The 23121-nt window shown below is 47.1% G+C and overlaps 1 pseudogene; it reads right to left on the bottom strand.

The window, feature by feature from the left end:
- Positions 1 to 13470: 13470 nt before the first annotated feature.
- Positions 13471 to 20506, bottom strand: LOC134575506 (serine/threonine-protein phosphatase PGAM5, mitochondrial-like; annotated as a pseudogene).
- Positions 20507 to 23121: the final 2615 nt, after the last annotated feature.

Raw genomic sequence — 23121 nt, 5'->3', positions numbered from 1 at the left:
GCAATTGTGAAACCAGTGAGTGAGTGGTGGCACTCGGCAAGTGGGTACAGTATACGCTGCGAGCCTCACACACATGCTTGCAGACAACTAACTGCTATTCAATCTATTACAGTGAAAAAAGTTTTTTTTTTTATTGCACGCTATTGTGACACCAGATAAGATTGGCACTTTGAACTGGCAAAGGTTGGCAGAGTACACGTTGTAGTCCTGACACACAGACGCTTGGAGACAACTAACTGCTATTCAATCTATAACAGTGAAAAAAAAATTTTTGTTTTAATTGCACGCTATTGTGACACCAGATATGAGTTGCAATGTGCACTGGCAGAGGTTGGTAGAGTACACGATGTAGGCCTGACACCCACTTAAAGACAACTAACTGCTATTCAATCTATAACAGTGAAAAAACGTTTTTGGGTTTTAAATGCACGCTATTGTGAAACCAGATATGAGTGGCAATGTGCACTGGCAGAGGTTGGGAGAGTACACGCTGCAGGCCTGAAACCCGCTTGAAGACAACTAACTGCTATTCAATCTATAACAGTGAAAAAAGTTTTTGGGTTTTTAAATGCACGCTATTGTGACACCAGATATGAGTGGCACTGTGCACTGGCAGAGGTTGGCAGAGTACACACTGTAGGCCTGACACCCGCTTGCAGACAACTAACTGCTATTCAATCTATTACAGTGAAAAAAATATTTTTGCTTTTAAATGCACGCTATTGTGACACCAGATATGAGTGGCACTGTGCACTGGCAGAGGTTGGCAGAGTAGACGCTGTAGGCCTGACCCACATGCTTGAAGACAACTAACTGCTATTCAATCTATAACAGGGAAAACACTTTTTTTGTTTTTAAATGCACCAGATATGAGTGGTGGCACTGGGCAAGTGGGCACAGTATCCACTGTGAGCCTGACACAGAAGCTGGCAGGCAGGCAACTGCAATTAGATTACACAGATAAAAAAGCAGACTGATGTTCTAGCCCTAAAAAGGGCTTTTTGGGGGTGCTGATCTTACAGCAGAGATCAGATGAGTCCTTCAGGACTGTAGTGGACACTGAATACACTAGCCTAGCTATCCATTTCCCTATCAAATCAACAGCAGCTACACTTTCCCTCCTCTCACTAAGAATGCAGCTTCAGAATGAATCTAAAATGGATGCTGTCCAGTAGGTGGGAGGGTCTGCTAGGGAGGGTGTGCTGCTGATTGGCTGGAATGTGTCTGCTGACTGTGAGGCACAGGGTCAAAGTTTACTCAATGATGACGAATAGGGGGTGGATCGAACCGCGCATATGTTTGCCCGCCGTGGTGAACGCGAACACGCTATGTTGGCCGGGAATTATTCGCCAGCGAACCGTTCGGTACATCACTATTGCTGAGAGTTTAGTCTGCAAACAGGTTTTTTTCCTTAAAAAAAAAAAATCCTTCACTGCTTTTAAATCAAGGAGGAACCTGAATTAACCATCTGGCTTCGGCACTAAAAACAGGCTTTAATAAGTTCATGAAAGTCTTTTTGGAAGATAGCTCTATTAAGTTTTCCACATAAGAGAGGGTTACAGGATAAAATTTGCCTCTTACGCAAAATCTTCTTTCTTCAAGAAATCAAAGGTGTTGGCAGGCATCAAACGAAGGGCCATGAGGGCCTGCATTTCTACTCTTCTGGAACAAAAAGGTATAGAAGAAGTTCCAAAACAGGAATGGTTCCAAGGGGTTTACTCCACAGTGTTCTTGACTCCAAAACCCCAGGGAAAGTGGCGTCTCATCCTGAACTTGAAAGGAGTTAACTCCATGCTCGACGTAAGAACATTTAAGATGGAATCTTTACAGACCATCTTAAAAAGCATCAAAAGAGGGGATTGGATGACATCTATAGACTTGAGGGACGCCTACTACCAAATCTCTACAAACCATGATCATATGCGGTTTCTCAGATTCTGGGCTCTAGGAAGGCATTTTCAATTCCGGGGACTGACATTTGGCCTCAGCTTGGCACCAAGAGCGTTCTCAAAAGTTCTTGTCACCTTGATTGCCTTAATAAGAGTGAGAGGTATCGCAATCTTCCATTACTTGGACAATATCCTTATCATAGGACTATCTCAAAGGATAGTGGCTCATCATACTTGGGTTACGATGAACATTCTTTGAGACCACGGTTGGCTTCTGAACATAGAGAAAAGTTTCCTAATTCCTTCACAAAAGATCATATTCCTCAGAGCAGTAATAAACACTATCTCCGCCCATGTGTTCCTGATTCCAGAGAGGGCTGTGAGGATCTGAGACAAAATAATAAAACTACAAAGTTTTGAGACTGGCTCAGCCAGAGAAGTCATGAGCCTCCTTGTTTCTTTGACTTCAACGATTGGGCTGGTAAAATGGGCCCAATGGAAGTTTCACACTGTTCAGAATTGCTTCCTTCTTCAATTCGACAAAGTAGAAACAGATTGGGAGCAAATAATAGGTCTGCCCCTGCCAGTAAGAAAAGGGTTGGACTGGTGGATGGGTAAGAAGAATTTGGCAAAAGGCTTCCCGTTGGAGGAACCTCCTTGGAACGCTATTACAACAAATGCCAGTTTCTCTGGATGGGGTGCCCACTTCAATTCCACAGGGACACAAGGGAAGTGGACCCGAGAAGAGAGTCGCCTACACTCAAATCTAAGAGAACTAAGAGCTATTTCCAAAGCCGTCTTGGTATTCCTCCCGATGATCGAAAAAATCTTGGGTACTAGTCAAAACAGACAACCAAGCAGTTGCTTCGTATGTGAACAACCAAGGAGGCACAAGAAGCAGCTTGCTCTTGAAGGGACTAGTTCCCTTGATGAAGGTGGACATGAAAAATCTCCAAGGTCTGAAGGTTTCTTCCTAAGGTGATTTCTCAGTTTCATCTCTCTCAAGAAGTGGTCCTTCCATCATTCTACCCCAATCCTACTTCTCAAGAGTCAATACTCAAGAGTCATGAACTGAAGCTAGTTCATTCTGAATCATACAGAAAGACTGACTAACTCTTCATTTTACCTTCAGGAGTTAGGAAAGGTGAGGCGGCCTCTTTATCTACATTGAAACGTTGGATTTCGCTAATGATCAGGAAAGCGTATATCTCTAAAGGTCAATCTCATCCAATGAAGATAAGAACACATTCTACCAGAGCATTGTCAACTTCATGGGCTAATATATAGTAATGTGACAGCATATCACATTACTATATAGATTCACACAAGAAAACCAGATACAGGACTACAGAGAACACCAAGTTAATTTAACTTTAAATATTATGGATTGATACAAAGTTACATTGTAAGGAAAGGCAAACAAGGGTTCAGTGGTGTCAAAATTCAAATTTTATGGACAAAAAGGAGACATCTAAAGAAAGTCTCTGAAGTCTGACAGGTCTTTGACGGATAGGCATAAAGATAGCCCAAAATGACATCAATTGCATCACAAAATCTAGTTAACCCCTTACACAAAGGATAATTGGAACTCCTGACAAATTTCTGGTGGTGTTATGCCATTTACTGACCAAACTCTTGATAGCCTGTAGGGAAGACACACCCACCTTACTCTATTGGGAAGATAAACCAGAGGTTCCCATCCCTCAAGTACCCCCTACCAGTCCAGGATTTAGGGATTACCCTGTTGTGTCTAAAGTGTTTATTTTCCCCCCCTTTTTCTAAAAAACACCTTAGACACCACAGGGTAATCCCTAAATCCTGGACTGTGTTAGGGGGTACTTGAGGACTGGGTTGGGAACCACTGACGTAAAGGAAGATTCTCCTTTCAAAATTAAGGACAAAAGAGCGAAAGGCAGAGATCTTAGATCAATCATCTGGTGTAGGAATGAGGACACCTAACTTTCGCACTTCCCAAAAATTAAAAAAAAAAATGAAAATTTGTCTCTCCAACTGAAAACTTTCCTATTTCCCCACAATTCTCATTTATACCTGCATTCACAATTCCTAGGATATATTTCCAAGTCTAAAATAAATTCTACACAAAGAAGCTGGTTTTATTTAATTTGAATTAATTTTACTAAAAACATCTGGATAAAAAGGCTGGTCAGATTTCAACTATTATGAAATCTGATTTAGTGATATCTAGTTATATAAATTCCTTACTGCAGGAGGAATATTTACTGGTAATTTGTAAAAAAACAAAACCAAAAAAAACCTACCTGAAATTAGGGATAATAGTCTAATTAGGAAAGTTAAAATCCGGTTAGAATTATTCATATTGGATGAGAACGAATGGTTAACTGGTCTGAGAACTATTGTATTTGTCATTGCAATATAATAAAAAAAAAAGTGTATTTTGTGAGAATTGTAGCCAAAGTTTATTGCTTTACGCTGTGCTGATGCGAAGAGTCCTGTACTAAGAAAGGTTTAGCAAGCTGATTTCAAGAGAGTGTCCGGTCAAAAAACTGTTGAAGTTTGCATCTGTCTGCATATGTTACTATTGAACAGTGGCATCTCTAGGATTCATTTTTAGGGGGGGGGCACAGGGTGGGCCAGGGACAAAAGTAGGGGGGCACATTCAACCCCGCCCTCGCCGCAGTTTGACCCCGCCCCTGCCGCATGTTAAGCCCCACCCCCGACAAAATGTGCTGATTCATTATTTTCCACCAGGGATTATTGAAAAAAAACAAACACATTTCCTTTGATACAGTGCCATAGTTGCCAACATTTGAAAAAAAATGTCCAAGGACATTTTGCAGCAGAGCTACCAATTACTGTCTGTGTATAATATCCCTGGACAGTCAGTGCTCTCTGTTTAATACAGGCTTGTGTGTGTAATAAATTGGGACAGTCAGTGCTCCCTGTAACGGACACCTTCCGTTGATGGACGCTTCCTAGCTTGCGTCGAGGACCACAAGCACCGCACTGGACACCACAACCACCGCAGATTCCACAACCGCCGTAGCTTAACTGGAGCCGCGCCGTCTTCCGTCCACCCTGGAATGAACCTCCAGCATTCAGGACCGTGTGGGGAAGACCTCTCCTCCAGGAGAGGGTATCAGGAACAAGAACTAAGTGATAAAAGCTCAAGGGAGTATGCAGAGCATAGCAATCCCCAGTGTGATATAGCAGTTCCCTCCAATAACGAGACAAGGCTACGTATTGAGGGTCAAGAAGAACTCTGGTTTAATTACACACACTCTGCTTTTATGCAATTCTCCCCTGCAAGGGAGACGGCCACATCCAATTAAACATTACCCACTCACACAATGGTTACCTCCCACAGATTCCCTCCCCTTAGCCTGAGAGGTAACCCAATTATAACGTACAATTTAAACATACATTCAATCTTCATAAAAGAAGAGTTAGCTGGAAGTCCTTTATGACTGACCGCAAGCATATTTTCATGCCCAAAACAGTTCCACAGATTCAGGCTGTGCGGTCAGTCTATTTCTGGGGGGGGGGGGGGGGAGATGGATGGGGGGATGATGGATGGGGGGATGATGGATGGGGAGATGATGGATGGGGAGATGATGGATGGGGAGATGATGGATGGGGAGATGATGGATGGGGAGATGATGGATGGGGAGATGATGGATGGGGAGATGATGGATGGGGAGATGATGGATGGGGAGATGATGGATGGGGAGATGATGGATGGGGAGATGATGGATGGGGAGATGATGGATGGGGAGATGATGGATGGGGAGATGATGGATGGGGAGATGATGGATGGGGAGATGATGGATGGGGAGATGATGGATGGGGAGATGATGGATGGGGAGATGATGGATGGGGAGATGATGGATGGGGAGATGATGGATGGGGAGATGATGGATGGGGAGATGATGGATGGGGAGATGATGGATGGGGAGATGATGGATGGGGAGATGATGGATGGGGAGATGATGGATGGGGAGATGATGGATGGGGAGATGATGGATGGGGAGATGATGGATGGGGAGATGATGGATGGGGAGATGATGGATGGGGAGATGATGGATGGGGAGATGATGGATGGGGAGATGATGGATGGGGAGATGATGGATGGGGAGATGATGGATGGGGAGATGATGGATGGGGAGATGATGGATGGGGAGATGATGGATGGGGAGATGATGGATGGGGAGATGATGGATGGGGAGATGATGGATGGGGAGATGATGGATGGGGAGATGATGGATGGGGAGATGATGGATGGGGAGATGATGGATGGGGAGATGATGGATGGGGAGATGATGGATGGGGAGATGATGGATGGGGAGATGATGGATGGGGAGATGATGGATGGGGAGATGATGGATGGGGAGATGATGGATGGGGAGATGATGGATGGGGAGATGATGGATGGGGAGATGATGGATGGGGAGATGATGGATGGGGAGATGATGGATGGGGAGATGATGGATGGGGAGATGATGGATGGGGAGATGATGGATGGGGAGATGATGGATGGGGAGATGATGGATGGGGAGATGATGGATGGGGAGATGATGGATGGGGAGATGATGGATGGGGAGATGATGGATGGGGAGATGATGGATGGGGAGATGATGGATGGGGAGATGATGGATGGGGAGATGATGGATGGGGAGATGATGGATGGGGAGATGATGGATGGGGAGATGATGGATGGGGAGATGATGGATGGGGAGATGATGGATGGGGAGATGATGGATGGGGAGATGATGGATGGGGAGATGATGGATGGGGAGATGATGGATGGGGAGATGATGGATGGGGAGATGATGGATGGGGAGATGATGGATGGGGAGATGATGGATGGGGAGATGATGGATGGGGAGATGATGGATGGGGAGATGATGGATGGGGAGATGATGGATGGGGAGATGATGGATGGGGAGATGATGGATGGGGAGATGATGGATGGGGAGATGATGGATGGGGAGATGATGGATGGGGAGATGATGGATGGGGAGATGATGGATGGGGAGATGATGGATGGGGAGATGATGGATGGGGAGATGATGGATGGGGAGATGATGGATGGGGAGATGATGGATGGGGAGATGATGGATGGGGAGATGATGGATGGGGAGATGATGGATGGGGAGATGATGGATGGGGAGATGATGGATGGGGAGATGATGGATGGGGAGATGATGGATGGGGAGATGATGGATGGGGAGATGATGGATGGGGAGATGATGGATGGGGAGATGATGGATGGGGAGATGATGGATGGGGAGATGATGGATGGGGAGATGATGGATGGGGAGATGATGGATGGGGAGATGATGGATGGGGAGATGATGGATGGGGAGATGATGGATGGGGAGATGATGGATGGGGAGATGATGGATGGGGAGATGATGGATGGGGAGATGATGGATGGGGAGATGATGGATGGGGAGATGATGGATGGGGAGATGATGGATGGGGAGATGATGGATGGGGAGATGATGGATGGGGAGATGATGGATGGGGAGATGATGGATGGGGAGATGATGGATGGGGAGATGATGGATGGGGAGATGATGGATGGGGAGATGATGGATGGGGAGATGATGGATGGGGAGATGATGGATGGGGAGATGATGGATGGGGAGATGATGGATGGGGAGATGATGGATGGGGAGATGATGGATGGGGAGATGATGGATGGGGAGATGATGGATGGGGAGATGATGGATGGGGAGATGATGGATGGGGAGATGATGGATGGGGAGATGATGGATGGGGAGATGATGGATGGGGAGATGATGGATGGGGAGATGATGGATGGGGAGATGATGGATGGGGAGATGATGGATGGGGAGATGATGGATGGGGAGATGATGGATGGGGAGATGATGGATGGGGAGATGATGGATGGGGAGATGATGGATGGGGAGATGATGGATGGGGAGATGATGGATGGGGAGATGATGGATGGGGAGATGATGGATGGGGAGATGATGGATGGGGAGATGATGGATGGGGAGATGATGGATGGGGAGATGATGGATGGGGAGATGATGGATGGGGAGATGATGGATGGGGAGATGATGGATGGGGAGATGATGGATGGGGAGATGATGGATGGGGAGATGATGGATGGGGAGATGATGGATGGGGAGATGATGGATGGGGAGATGATGGATGGGGAGATGATGGATGGGGAGATGATGGATGGGGAGATGATGGATGGGGAGATGATGGATGGGGAGATGATGGATGGGGAGATGATGGATGGGGAGATGATGGATGGGGAGATGATGGATGGGGAGATGATGGATGGGGAGATGATGGATGGGGAGATGATGGATGGGGAGATGATGGATGGGGAGATGATGGATGGGGAGATGATGGATGGGGAGATGATGGATGGGGAGATGATGGATGGGGAGATGATGGATGGGGAGATGATGGATGGGGAGATGATGGATGGGGAGATGATGGATGGGGAGATGATGGATGGGGAGATGATGGATGGGGAGATGATGGATGGGGAGATGATGGATGGGGAGATGATGGATGGGGAGATGATGGATGGGGAGATGATGGATGGGGAGATGATGGATGGGGAGATGATGGATGGGGAGATGATGGATGGGGAGATGATGGATGGGGAGATGATGGATGGGGAGATGATGGATGGGGAGATGATGGATGGGGAGATGATGGATGGGGAGATGATGGATGGGGAGATGATGGATGGGGAGATGATGGATGGGGAGATGATGGATGGGGAGATGATGGATGGGGAGATGATGGATGGGGAGATGATGGATGGGGAGATGATGGATGGGGAGATGATGGATGGGGAGATGATGGATGGGGAGATGATGGATGGGGAGATGATGGATGGGGAGATGATGGATGGGGAGATGATGGATGGGGAGATGATGGATGGGGAGATGATGGATGGGGAGATGATGGATGGGGAGATGATGGATGGGGAGATGATGGATGGGGAGATGATGGATGGGGAGATGATGGATGGGGAGATGATGGATGGGGAGATGATGGATGGGGAGATGATGGATGGGGAGATGATGGATGGGGAGATGATGGATGGGGAGATGATGGATGGGGAGATGATGGATGGGGAGATGATGGATGGGGAGATGATGGATGGGGAGATGATGGATGGGGAGATGATGGATGGGGAGATGATGGATGGGGAGATGATGGATGGGGAGATGATGGATGGGGAGATGATGGATGGGGAGATGATGGATGGGGAGATGATGGATGGGGAGATGATGGATGGGGAGATGATGGATGGGGAGATGATGGATGGGGAGATGATGGATGGGGAGATGATGGATGGGGAGATGATGGATGGGGAGATGATGGATGGGGAGATGATGGATGGGGAGATGATGGATGGGGAGATGATGGATGGGGAGATGATGGATGGGGAGATGATGGATGGGGAGATGATGGATGGGGAGATGATGGATGGGGAGATGATGGATGGGGAGATGATGGATGGGGAGATGATGGATGGGGAGATGATGGATGGGGAGATGATGGATGGGGAGATGATGGATGGGGAGATGATGGATGGGGAGATGATGGATGGGGAGATGATGGATGGGGAGATGATGGATGGGGAGATGATGGATGGGGAGATGATGGATGGGGAGATGATGGATGGGGAGATGATGGATGGGGAGATGATGGATGGGGAGATGATGGATGGGGAGATGATGGATGGGGAGATGATGGATGGGGAGATGATGGATGGGGAGATGATGGATGGGGAGATGATGGATGGGGAGATGATGGATGGGGAGATGATGGATGGGGAGATGATGGATGGGGAGATGATGGATGGGGAGATGATGGATGGGGAGATGATGGATGGGGAGATGATGGATGGGGAGATGATGGATGGGGAGATGATGGATGGGGAGATGATGGATGGGGAGATGATGGATGGGGAGATGATGGATGGGGAGATGATGGATGGGGAGATGATGGATGGGGAGATGATGGATGGGGAGATGATGGATGGGGAGATGATGGATGGGGAGATGATGGATGGGGAGATGATGGATGGGGAGATGATGGATGGGGAGATGATGGATGGGGAGATGATGGATGGGGAGATGATGGATGGGGAGATGATGGATGGGGAGATGATGGATGGGGAGATGATGGATGGGGAGATGATGGATGGGGAGATGATGGATGGGGAGATGATGGATGGGGAGATGATGGATGGGGAGATGATGGATGGGGAGATGATGGATGGGGAGATGATGGATGGGGAGATGATGGATGGGGAGATGATGGATGGGGAGATGATGGATGGGGAGATGATGGATGGGGAGATGATGGATGGGGAGATGATGGATGGGGAGATGATGGATGGGGAGATGATGGATGGGGAGATGATGGATGGGGAGATGATGGATGGGGAGATGATGGATGGGGAGATGATGGATGGGGAGATGATGGATGGGGAGATGATGGATGGGGAGATGATGGATGGGGAGATGATGGATGGGGAGATGATGGATGGGGAGATGATGGATGGGGAGATGATGGATGGGGAGATGATGGATGGGGAGATGATGGATGGGGAGATGATGGATGGGGAGATGATGGATGGGGAGATGATGGATGGGGAGATGATGGATGGGGAGATGATGGATGGGGAGATGATGGATGGGGAGATGATGGATGGGGAGATGATGGATGGGGAGATGATGGATGGGGAGATGATGGATGGGGAGATGATGGATGGGGAGATGATGGATGGGGAGATGATGGATGGGGAGATGATGGATGGGGAGATGATGGATGGGGAGATGATGGATGGGGAGATGATGGATGGGGAGATGATGGGAGATGATGGATGGGGAGATGATGGATGGGGAGATGATGGATGGGGAGATGATGGATGGGGAGATGATGGATGGGGAGATGATGGATGGGGAGATGATGGATGGGGAGATGATGGATGGGGAGATGATGGATGGGGAGATGATGGATGGGGAGATGATGGATGGGGAGATGATGGATGGGGAGATGATGGATGGGGAGATGATGGATGGGGAGATGATGGATGGGGAGATGATGGATGGGGAGATGATGGATGGGGAGATGATGGATGGGGAGATGATGGATGGGGAGATGATGGATGGGGAGATGATGGATGGGGAGATGATGGATGGGGAGATGATGGATGGGGAGATGATGGATGGGGAGATGATGGATGGGGAGATGATGGATGGGGAGATGATGGATGGGGAGATGATGGATGGGGAGATGATGGATGGGGAGATGATGGATGGGGAGATGATGGATGGGGAGATGATGGATGGGGAGATGATGGATGGGGAGATGATGGATGGGGAGATGATGGATGGGGAGATGATGGATGGGGAGATGATGGATGGGGAGATGATGGATGGGGAGATGATGGATGGGGAGATGATGGATGGGGAGATGATGGATGGGGAGATGATGGATGGGGAGATGATGGATGGATGGGGAGATGATGGATGGGGAGATGATGGATGGGGAGATGATGGATGGGGAGATGATGGATGGGGAGATGATGGATGGGGAGATGATGGATGGGGAGATGATGGATGGGGAGATGATGGATGGGGAGATGATGGATGGGGAGATGATGGATGGGGAGATGATGGATGGGGAGATGATGGATGGGGAGATGATGGATGGGGAGATGATGGATGGGGAGATGATGGATGGGGAGATGATGGATGGGGAGATGATGGATGGGGAGATGATGGATGGGGAGATGATGGATGGGGAGATGATGGATGGGGAGATGATGGATGGGGAGATGATGGATGGGGAGATGATGGATGGGGAGATGATGGATGGGGAGATGATGGATGGGGAGATGATGGATGGGGAGATGATGGATGGGGAGATGATGGATGGGGAGATGATGGATGGGGAGATGATGGATGGGGAGATGATGGATGGGGAGATGATGGATGGGGAGATGATGGATGGGGAGATGATGGATGGGGAGATGATGGATGGGGAGATGATGGATGGGGAGATGATGGATGGGGAGATGATGGATGGGGAGATGATGGATGGGGAGATGATGGATGGGGAGATGATGGATGGGGAGATGATGGATGGGGAGATGATGGATGGGGAGATGATGGATGGGGAGATGATGGATGGGGAGATGATGGATGGGGAGATGATGGATGGGGAGATGATGGATGGGGAGATGATGGATGGGGAGATGATGGATGGGGAGATGATGGATGGGGAGATGATGGATGGGGAGATGATGGATGGGGAGATGATGGATGGGGAGATGATGGATGGGGAGATGATGGATGGGGAGATGATGGATGGGGAGATGATGGATGGGGAGATGATGGATGGGGAGATGATGGATGGGGAGATGATGGATGGGGAGATGATGGATGGGGAGATGATGGATGGGGAGATGATGGATGGGGAGATGATGGATGGGGAGATGATGGATGGGGAGATGATGGATGGGGAGATGATGGATGGGGAGATGATGGATGGGGAGAGGATGGGGAGAGGATGGGGAGATGATGGGGAGCCTACCTGTTGCTGTGGGTCAGCCATCCTCTGGCCTTTGCAGTAGCTGATTGTCATGCATGTTACATTGTCACAATAAACTACATTTTTATAGTTGGTTTGTAATGTGTCAAATACAAATCCTCTAATAAAGTGTACTCCAGAGTCTATAAGCGTTAAAATAGTGAGTAGCTCTTAGCATTAATTTAAGGGGAACAGTGCCAATATATCAATTCGATAATGTTTATAATGTTAAGATCACCACCATACAAATATCCTCACATTGTCTAGTGGAAGGCAAGCTGGATCCCTGGTGGTTTAGTATTGTGTTCGGCACCAATATCAGATGCAGACCACTTTAACGGCTCCCAGTGCTCCATCAATGACCAAGAGTACTAGGGAGCTCTTAAGTAGCTGAAGGAGGTGCAGACCACAAATGCTCCCTCTTGAAGTGAGGGTGCTCAGCCAGGTGATGTACGCCTGGTTCAAGAAGTCAGGGAGAAAGAGTTCCAGGGCCAGACAGGACCCCACCAGCCCATGTCCAAACCCTAGGTGGAAGTCTTAAGGTTAATACAGTTCTGGTGGGAAGAGTAGCCGCAGTGGTCACACAAGGTATCTGCCAAACACAAACAAGATTAGATACTCCCTTTGAGTGGCAAGTCCACACGACCCACATACAATGAAGGATGAACTTTTAGTTCAAGTTCTGAACATATGGAACTCTCAGAACATCTAGTACCTATGAGAAGTGTGAAGCCAGAAGCCACCAATACAATGACGAAAATAAGTAGGAAGTCATTTTATTTGCTTTTAATTAAGCAGTCCTGTCAACATGCATACAAATGGGTTGTTACATTGTTTTATTACAACTGACCCTTATATTTAATATACAGTATTTACACTAACCAAGCCAGGTAACTTCTTTCAACTGTACTTTGTTTTGCAAGAAGCCATTTGGACTAGGCAGACAAGCTAATAGCTACAGGGTCTGCAATGTCGTAACAGGTGAGCAATAGGAGGTGCCAAGCTTGAGTTGTAAAGCCATTTGGTGAACACAAGGCATTGTAACTCAAAACATGGTGCTGCATATTCAGAAACTAGAACCTTCATCTTAGTGCAGTGATGAGAACAATTTATACTATTATTTGATCCACCCATGCTGTGTGCAATATATGCATTGAAAGACTGCTTCAACTGGAGAGTGTCTATTAAACAGAAAGGTAAGGGAGTCATGGTAACTTGTGTGTCCAACACAGATGTCTCTAGGAGGACATCCAGCTCAGAGCTAAGCTCTCGTGAGTTTCCCCGGGGGCATAAAGCCAGCATCACCAAGCATCTTCAGTGACACATCACCATCAGGTTTTATCACCAGCTTTGTAATACTACCATGATAGAGAGACAGTCAGGGCCAAGCTTCCGGTGGGAGTTGTAGTGCCCTGTAGATGAAGATATACATTTTGTCAGTACATGGAAGGCATAAGACAAGTTTGAACAATATAGGTCTTGAGGTTATTTTTAATGCTGTAAAGCAGGATTCCCCAAACTCTGCCCCCCCAGATGTTGCTCAACTACAACCAGGGCCAGGCAAACTGCAAGGTGTGTGGTTTCTGCTCCCCAGCTTAATGAGAGTGCGGCCGGAATATGACGTCATATTCCAGCCGCGGAATCATTAAGTAGCGCGCGATAGCGGGGGGAGCAGAGAAAGCACTGCACCCACAGTGGCCGCCATCACAGCTCCCCCTGCGGCCACCAGCACAGACGGCTGTCTGCCCTGCACAACCCCCGGTCACCCACAGGTAGTAGTAATGTGTGTCTGTCAATAATGTTTTTTTTATTCACTTTTCCCCACGCCATGCTGGTCTCCCCTCCACTGGCCCTGCCTCTATGGCTGAGATCATCAAGCTTGATGATCTCAGCCAATCCAATGCTTTGCCATAGGATTAGCTGCAAAAAGCTACACCAACCATCATCTCCTCATAGAGAGGCATTGAATCAATGCATCTCTATGGGGAATGTTCAGTGCCTCCAGAGCGTGGAGGCCCTTAATGTAGAAACACAGGAAGCACCTCTAGTGACCGTCTGAGTGATTGTCACTTTGAAGCAATGCAAACACTGCCTTTTCTCTGAAAGGTCAGTTTTTACATTAAAATGCCTGCAGGGACAGGCTATAGACACCAGTACCACTACAATAAGCTGTGTGCATGCGCGCTTGCTAGTGAGTGAGCTTGCTTGTATGTGAACTTGTGTTTTTATGTCAATGAGATCATTTATATCAATGAGCTTGTCTGTCTGCATGCGAGTATGCTTACTGTATAATTAAACAGTTACGCTGAAAGGACCAATATTTTATATTAGAAAATAATCTCGACATAACCTTACATGGCGCAATGATTTATGGAGCTGGCATACATTTTTTTCCAGGGCAGCTTTGTATCCCCAGTCCAGCCCTGACTACAACTCTTATGATTCTATGAATTAAATGGTTGGGGGGAGTTGTAGTTCAGCAACATCTGGAGGGCTGGCGTTTACGGAAGCCTGCTGTAAAGGCTGTCAGATTAGTACATGCCATCCAATTACCACACGATTTGATAACATTTGGATGAAAACCTGTTCAATAAGCAGCACAGTTCATTATAGTAAAAATGGCACACAATTTTACAATACTGGATTCTCATTTCAATTTTGTATAGTTGTTCTGGGTTTAGTGTACTCCATTAACTTTGTTAAATAAGGGTGTTTAACCCCTTAAGGACACATGACATGTGTGACATGTCATGATTCCCTTTTATTCCAGAAGTTTAGTCCTTAAGGGGTTAAAGAAAAACTAAAAATGCAGGTTAGGAATAGAGGGCCTGGAAGATACCTGTGGTGACCACAGATGATTTAGAATGATAAGTGGAAGCAGTTTACCTGCATACAAAAGTAGCGGATCACATTATCATGGCAGACTATTATTTCATAACTGTCTTTTGTTTGTTCTGGATCTGCACGGTGGATGTACTTCCTGAATGCAGCCTCAATGCGTGGGCCATCTTTAAAATACTAAGATGGAGACAACGACCAGGGTTAAAAGCAGAAACAGAATGCACACTAGAAACGCTTTAAAAATAGAGTCACCACTAGATATAGCTTACAGAAAGATCTGGTATCCACTTGGATTCCGCAGGAACTGGTCGGATTGGAGGTCCTTCGTGAAGCAGACTGGAGCTGCACATTTTAATATCTATAAGAAGATTAAAGAAAGCCAAACCACCAACAAAACAGCTCAATAACGGTTATTCTGCAACTATTCAAAATATGCATAGGCAGCAAGAATTGGGATTTCAGAGGTCTACATGCAGCAGCCTAATCCCACATGTGCAATAGAGGGTCCAGTAAAACCTTTCCTTCCCCTGTACACATGGCTCACCTGGTAAATTCTTACTGATAATATCAGCAGTTTCTGTGAATCTGGTCAATGACGAATAAATAATGCAGCTAAAGTTATTCCCTTCACTTGCAAGAAGTGCCAGACGCTGTCCTGTTAGGCTGGCCTGTTCACGCCCTGTAGAAAGAAAGACAGCATGGAACTAGTAAGTACCATAACCACTACAGCTGTTCTGGTGCCTAGAATGCCCCACCCCCTCCATTCCTGCAGCTTACACTCACGCTCCTTCTCTGTACATCCTTCCAGATGTTTCAAGTTTATTAGAGACATTGGTTCACGGCTTTAGGAAAGATAAAGTCACTCCATGTTCAATAAGTGGTAAAGGAAGACCCCAAATCCCAGTTTTATCCATAGAAAAAACAAAAAAACCTAGATTTGTGTTACTGCATTTTTTCTTCTAAGGCCTTTAATTCCTCCCCACCCGATTCTGAGTTGTATGCTTCACTATTCCCTTCAATAATGCATCAGAAGGCTACATTTGAAGAACCTAATTAAGCGGAGATTTAAATACATGGTACTAAGAACTAGTAATGACCAGCTTTAGACGATAGGTGTGGATCATTCTGAAACGTGGTGCAAACAGGGTACAGTCACCAATACAATGTGCCAAAAACAAGACAGAACTGAAACTTTGTTTCCAGCTTGGCTATGCCATTTCTATTCAAATTTTGCAGCTAGGATGTTACAAACCCCAATATAGGATGCTGAGCAATCACATTGCAATGTTGTTAAAAACTCGACTTCTGAGTAGGTTACTAAAAGGAAAATTTAAAAAAGTCATCTTAGGTTAAATAACCTGCAGTTATCCCTGGAACAGTTAAATGAACTGCATGTTGTATTTGTTATGGTATCAGGAGTGCCCAGAAACCAACCTATTGTAAGTAGTGTAACACACCATCTCTCTTCCAGCCTTCTAGGGTACTGAAAGTCCAGGACACATCCAGCTCTGTTTTCAGATTTATTTGGTGAAATATATATACACACACACACACACACACACACGTGTTTCAAAGAGGGAAAAATAAACAAAACAAAATTCCTTGCTCTTGCACTTACTATACACAGCAAATCCCTATCTGGAATTGGGTGACTTTCCCACTTGCCAATTTACAAAATGTATACCTGCAAGACACCATTCCTCTGGCTTTTCCTCCTCACCCTGCAGCATGCTGATCCCTTCTTTTAAAAGCCTGCTAGCTAATTGATCAGATACAGGTGAGGTGCAATTAGGCATAAGTGAAACTATTAAGCAAAATACAAGTTCTGGTCTGACTGTTACTTAGCAGCTGGTGCTATTTGAGCACTGGCCCACCCTGCTATCCCAGGGACCCATACCGTGGTTTGCAGAGTACCAGTAATGCATCTTGCAAACCTAACATCTCTCCCTGGGACATTTAACGCTCAAACCTCAGGCTGCTGTTCAGTAAATCAGGCCGAATATATATATATGCCATCAACTACCACACCACATTTCCTCTCACAGTAGTCAGACATTTTAGAACAGTTTGAATTACCTGGGGTCCAACAGATGCTGATTCCCGTTTCCAGCAAAGAGCTGAAAGTCTGCCCATGCAGTGTTGAGCTCAGGACAGCCAACAGAAGCTTCCAGCTTTCCATCAGAAGTAGTGAAGGCGGTAAACAGCACCCAGCAGACCACATGAAACAAGTCAAACCAGTCTTGTTTGACTGCTTACAAATTGAGGGCACCATAATCACTACAGCACATGCTAGTGGTTACAATGCTTGAGTGTTCCTTTAACCCCTTAAGGACCAAACTTCTGGAATAAAAGGGTATCATGACATGTCACACATGTCATGTGTCCTTAAGGGGTTAATGCAGGGGTTCCCAACCCAGTCCTCAAGTACCCCCCTACCAGTCCAGGATTACCCTATTGTGTGTAAAGGGTTTTCTAAAAAACTCCTCAGACACAACTGGGTAATCCCTAAATCCTGAACTGTTAAGGGGGTACTTGAGGACTGTTGGGAACCGCTGCTTTAATGTGAAATGGATCACAATTTGTATCAGTCATACGGCAAACCGTCCTACGATAAAGTCTCTTCGCTCCCCACCCTGGCAGTCACATCTATGATATGATCAGCTCCTGGAAACCAGTGGAACTCCCCAGCTGAGTAAGAGATATAAAAATCCTATTAATTCCTGCTGTGTTATTCAGGTGTCTACAGCACTATACTTACCAATCCCAGTTCCAATCCCAGCGCCCAGGGATTATAGGTGGACATAGAAAACCAGAATAATCACCACTCTTTCCCACAGCGGCAAAATCTGCAAAAGCAGAGCCACCAAAAGCAATCACAGCTCTATGGAGAAACATGTTACCAAGAAATCAATCCCAGAATAATGCTAAAGCCACCACTGAGCCTGGAATTTATAGGTAGCGACTAATTCAAACTTCCCACCCAGTTGTAGGCACTGTGATGTTACTGCAATTATGTAATTGTAGGGGACACATGGTGCAGATTGTTATAGCTAATAGGGGGCAGGAGATTCAGATCAATAAGAATGTGCTCTGTGTACTGCGCAAGCAGGGTAACTTGACTGTGGAATGGATCAAGAAATTATTTTTCTCAGATCTCCTAGCCTGCAAGGGAAAGTGATAAAAGGCTCAGTTTGTTTTAAAATCTCATTATTTGTAATCAAATCAAAATATCATACAGTTGTTAATATATGTATTCTTGAAGAGATGTGTACAAATAATGTTCTTTTTCACTTCATGTATGAGTATGTATGAGCCTGTATGAGTTGCAGTGGTTCCCAACCCAGTCGTCAAGTACCCCTTAACAGTCCAGGATTTAGGGATTATCCGTTTGTGTCTAAGGTGTTTTTAGAAAGAAGAAAAAAACACTATTGGCACAACAGGGTAGTTCCTAAATCCTGGCCTGGTAGGGTGTACGTGAGGACTGGATTGGGAACCCTTGAGTTAGAGCATTGAGAGCAAGCTTCCCCAAACTCTGACCCTCCAGATGTTGCTGAACTACAACTCCCATGATTCTATGAATGAAATAGATAGGCTGAGAATCATGGGGGTTGTAGTTCAGCAACATTTGGAGGGCCGGAGTTTGGGGAAACCTGATTAAGAGGATCAAAACAAGCTTTGCTTAAAGGGACACTATAGGCACCCAGACCACTTCAGCTCATTTAAATGGACACTCCAGGCACCCAGACCACTTCTGCCCATTGGTGTCAAGGATCTTACCTGGAGTGGGAGTCCGGCACGCAGAGTTAAGGCACCCTTTGCAATTCGGCACAGACCGATGGGACTCAGGACAGAAATCCCCAAGGCTGTGACAGTGCACTGGGGCTGAAATAACCAGTGCTTCCTGGAACGCAGTACAGACAAGGGATATCCAGAAGAGTAGTCAGTAACAGAATCAGAAGTCAGGGCTGGCGGCAATCAGGCGAAAACAGTAGACGAGCAGGGGATCAAAACCAGGAGTCAGATGAACAGCAGTGAAACCAAACAGGAAACACAATCTGACAACGAGAACCAGACTTGCGGGGTTTAAATAGGGAGTCTCAGCCAATCATCAAAGAACCAGGAACAGGTGTGCAAATCCCAGGTGCACAGGCTCAGACTACAGGATACCAAGAACAACCAGAAACAGTCAAAGATGCGTGGAGCCCAATGTAAGGATACTGACTGGGATGCAGGAAACTCAGGTTCAATCCCAGCCACACCCAAATACACAATATTGTGTAAAGCACAATAGTGATCCTGACATTACCCCCCTTCAAAGACGCCGTAGGCGAGAAGAGGAACGCAACTACGACCCAGGAGGTTACTTTTTGGATTTCTTGGTTTTGGTAGTACTAGTAGGAGCGGAGGTCATAGCATGTAGGGCCTTTTCAAAAACTTGCAAGTCCTCCTTCCGGACTAGAGCCCCATTAGAGGCATAGGTACAGGCAGATAGGGAGTCTTCCTTGACAGGACTTGGTAGCGGTAGGGTTAGCAGTAACATCAGTCTGATTGGAAGGAGTAGTGTAATCCATTTCCCGTCAGGGTTGCAATATATGTGAAGCAACAGTAGGTGATCTATGTACAATGGATCTTTGTGTCTTGTTGCATTGTAGGGCCTTTTCAAAAACTTGCAAGTCCTCCTTCCGGACTAGAGCCCCATTAGAGGCATATGTACAGGCAGAAAGGGGGTCTTCCTTGACAGGACTTGTAGTGGTTGTGGTGCTTGCCTTCTTAGAAGCAGAATCTTTAGTAGAAATAGAGATCTCAGGTTCTTTAGTAACAGATTCCTGCACAACCTCAGGTGCAACGACTGTAGAAGGCTGAGGATTGGTCAGAGTGGTCAAGCAAGGACAGGCAGCATGTTGGCAGACAGGTCTCATAGGATATGCCAGAGTAGTATCCAGACGGAGAACCTGAGGCCTAGATGGACGAATGGGACAAAAAGATATTAAATGTCCCCTCTCCCCACAATAATAACACAGTCCATGCGCCATCCTTCTTGCCCTTTCTTGAGATGACTGATGGCACCTAACCAGTCCAATCTCCATGGGTTCCACCGCCTCACTGCCAGAAGTATACAAAGTTTCAGGAGACTTGGTAGCGGTAGGGTTAGCAGTAACATCAGTCCGATTGGAAGGAGTAGTGTAATCCATTTCCCGTCCGGGTTGCAATATATGTGAAGCAACAGTAGGTGATCTATGTACAATGGATCTTTGTGTCTTGTTGCATTGTAAACCCAGGGACCGAATAAAGGACTCCTAGAAATCCAGGACTGGGCTTTTGGCGAGTAACAATTGGTGGGCCCAAGTCTTAAGGTGCCCCGACAACAAGGTAATCGCTGTCCTCACTTTAATGACGTCCGTGGCATAGGTGTAGGGCCTCAGGGCAAACAGGACCTCGCAATCGACTTTGAAGACATCATACTTAGAAGGATCCCAGAAAATGTTTCGGGTAGAGCAACCAGCGGTTCAGAGAGTCCAGAGTCATAGGTTACTCTCCCTTTAAGGGAAGCCAGTTCCTGCTGTAAGCCCTGCAAAGCCTGGGTGAGCTGGGAAACTTGCTGGGTCAAGGCTGCAATGGTAATCTTTAACTCTGCAGACTCCATTTGGTCAGATCGTACTGTCAAGGATCTTACCTGGAGTGGGAGTCCGGCACGCAGAGTTAAGGCACCCTTTGCAATTTGGCACAGACCGAGGGGACACTGGACAGAAAGATGCGTGGAGCTCAATGTAAGCATACTGACTGGGATGCAGGAAGCTCGGGTTCAATCCCAGCCAGACCCAAATACACAATATTTTGTAAAGCACAATGGTGATCCTGACAATTGGAGTGGTCTGGGTTTCAACTCCCACTACTACCCTTAACTCTGCAAATGTAATTATTGCAGTTTTCATAAACTGCAATATTTACCTTGAAGGGTTAAGTTCTCCTCTAGTGGCTGTCTGTGTGTTATAACTACGCTGGACGTCCTCACGCTATGTGAGGACCTCCAGCGTCGCCGAAATCCCCATAGGAAAGCACTGAAATTATTATTTAATGCTTTCCTATGGGGAGGTCTAATGCATATGCGCCGCCGGCCGCGCATGCTCAATAGGTCTCCCCCACCGGCTTATGTCGGCGGGGGATGAGCGTAGGCGGAGCTTGCACCAGTGCTGAGGGACATGGGATGGGAGGTGGGAGGGAGAGGGGACCAGCAGTGCCAGGAAAACGGTCCTGGCACTGGAGAGTCCCTTTAAGTAGTCTGAGTACAGTGTCCCTATTGCACTTAGAGACAGACAGGTACTAGAGGTGATTCCGGAATGTTACCAGACTTTTGGTCTGCTAACTGACGCTGGACGTCTTCACGCTCTGCATGAGGACATCCAGCATCAGCTCTGTCCCCACGGGACAGCCTTGGTTTAAAACTGTCCTATGGGGAGGCATAATGCGCACACCACACTCGCCACGAATGCGCATTAGTGTCCCCTTGTCGAGTGATGTTGGAGAAAGCAGAGCCTCGACTCAGGGCCAAGGGACATCGGAGCTGGAATCAGGTAAGTAAAAAAATGAGTGGATGTAAAAAAAAATCCATGCAGAAATGTAACATTGGTGTTACACAATGTATAGGTAAACCAAAACAATAATTTAAAAGAACACTCCAAACAGGGCCGGCGCATCCATAAGGCGGCACAGGCGGCCGCCTTAGGGCGCACCGGCTCTGGCGGCGCAAGATTTCAGTGACCGGCAGGAGGGAAGCTCTCCCTCCTGTCAGGCCACCTTCTGGACCCCCAGCGCGGCGTGCGGCAGTGCTGAGATCAGACGTGGCGAGGGAGCTCTAATCTCTGTGTGTGTGTGTCTGTGAGTGACTGTGTGAGTGTATGTGTGTCTGTGTGTGTGAGTGTCTGTGTGTCTGTGAGTGTGTCTGTGAGTGACTGTCTGTGTGTCTGTGAGTGACTTTGTGTGAGTGTATGTGTGTCAGTATGTGTGTGAGTGTCTGTGTGTGAGTGTGTGAGTGACTGTCTGTGTGTCTGTGAGTGACTGTGTGTGAGTGTATGTGTGTCTGTGTGTCTGTGAGTGACTGTGTTTCTGTGTGTCTGTGAGTGACTGTCTGTGAGTGACTGTGTGTCTGTGAGTCTGTGAGTGACTGTCTGTGTGTCTGAGTGACTGTCTGTGTGTCTGTGAGTGACTGTCTGTGTGTGAGTGAGTGAGTGTATGTGTATCTTTGAGTGACTGTCTGTGAGTGAGTGTATGTGTGTATGTCTGTGAGTGATTGTATGAGTGTTGCATGTGGGTGTATGAGTGTGTGTTTGTGAGTGTCTGTCAAATCAGTGAGAGTATCTTTGTCATTGAGTCTGTGTGTGACTATCAGTGTGTCTGTCAATGAGTGTCAGTGTGTGTGTGTGTCAATGAATGAGTGTGTGTCAGATCAGTGAGTCTGTGTGTTTGTCAATGAGGGTGTGTGACTGTCAGTGTGTATACACCACTGAGTGTAGTGTGGCGGAGCGCAGTACAGGAGCTTCTGTTTCCTGTACCCGGCCAGACTGACCGGAGGTGCTCACTGAGAGAGCACTCCCTGTCAGTCCGGCCAGGTACAGAAAATTGAAGCTCTTGTAGGGGATATCCTCCACTCGGCAACGCTACAAGAGAGGTAGGAGGCACACCAGGAAGGGGAGTGAGACCACGAAGGGGGTGCGGGGTGTACCAAGGGACAGGGAGGGGAGGGGGGAGAAACACCAAGGGACAGGGAAAAGAGGGGAGAGGTTCAAAGAACACTAAAGGATAGGGAAGG

The sequence above is a fragment of the Pelobates fuscus genome, chromosome 10, assembly GCF_036172605.1.
Source record: "Pelobates fuscus isolate aPelFus1 chromosome 10, aPelFus1.pri, whole genome shotgun sequence".
In the NCBI taxonomy this organism is placed as follows: domain Eukaryota; kingdom Metazoa; phylum Chordata; class Amphibia; order Anura; family Pelobatidae; genus Pelobates; species Pelobates fuscus.
Note: the sequence above shows the minus strand (reverse complement) of the source record. Positions and strands in the feature narration are given on the sequence as shown.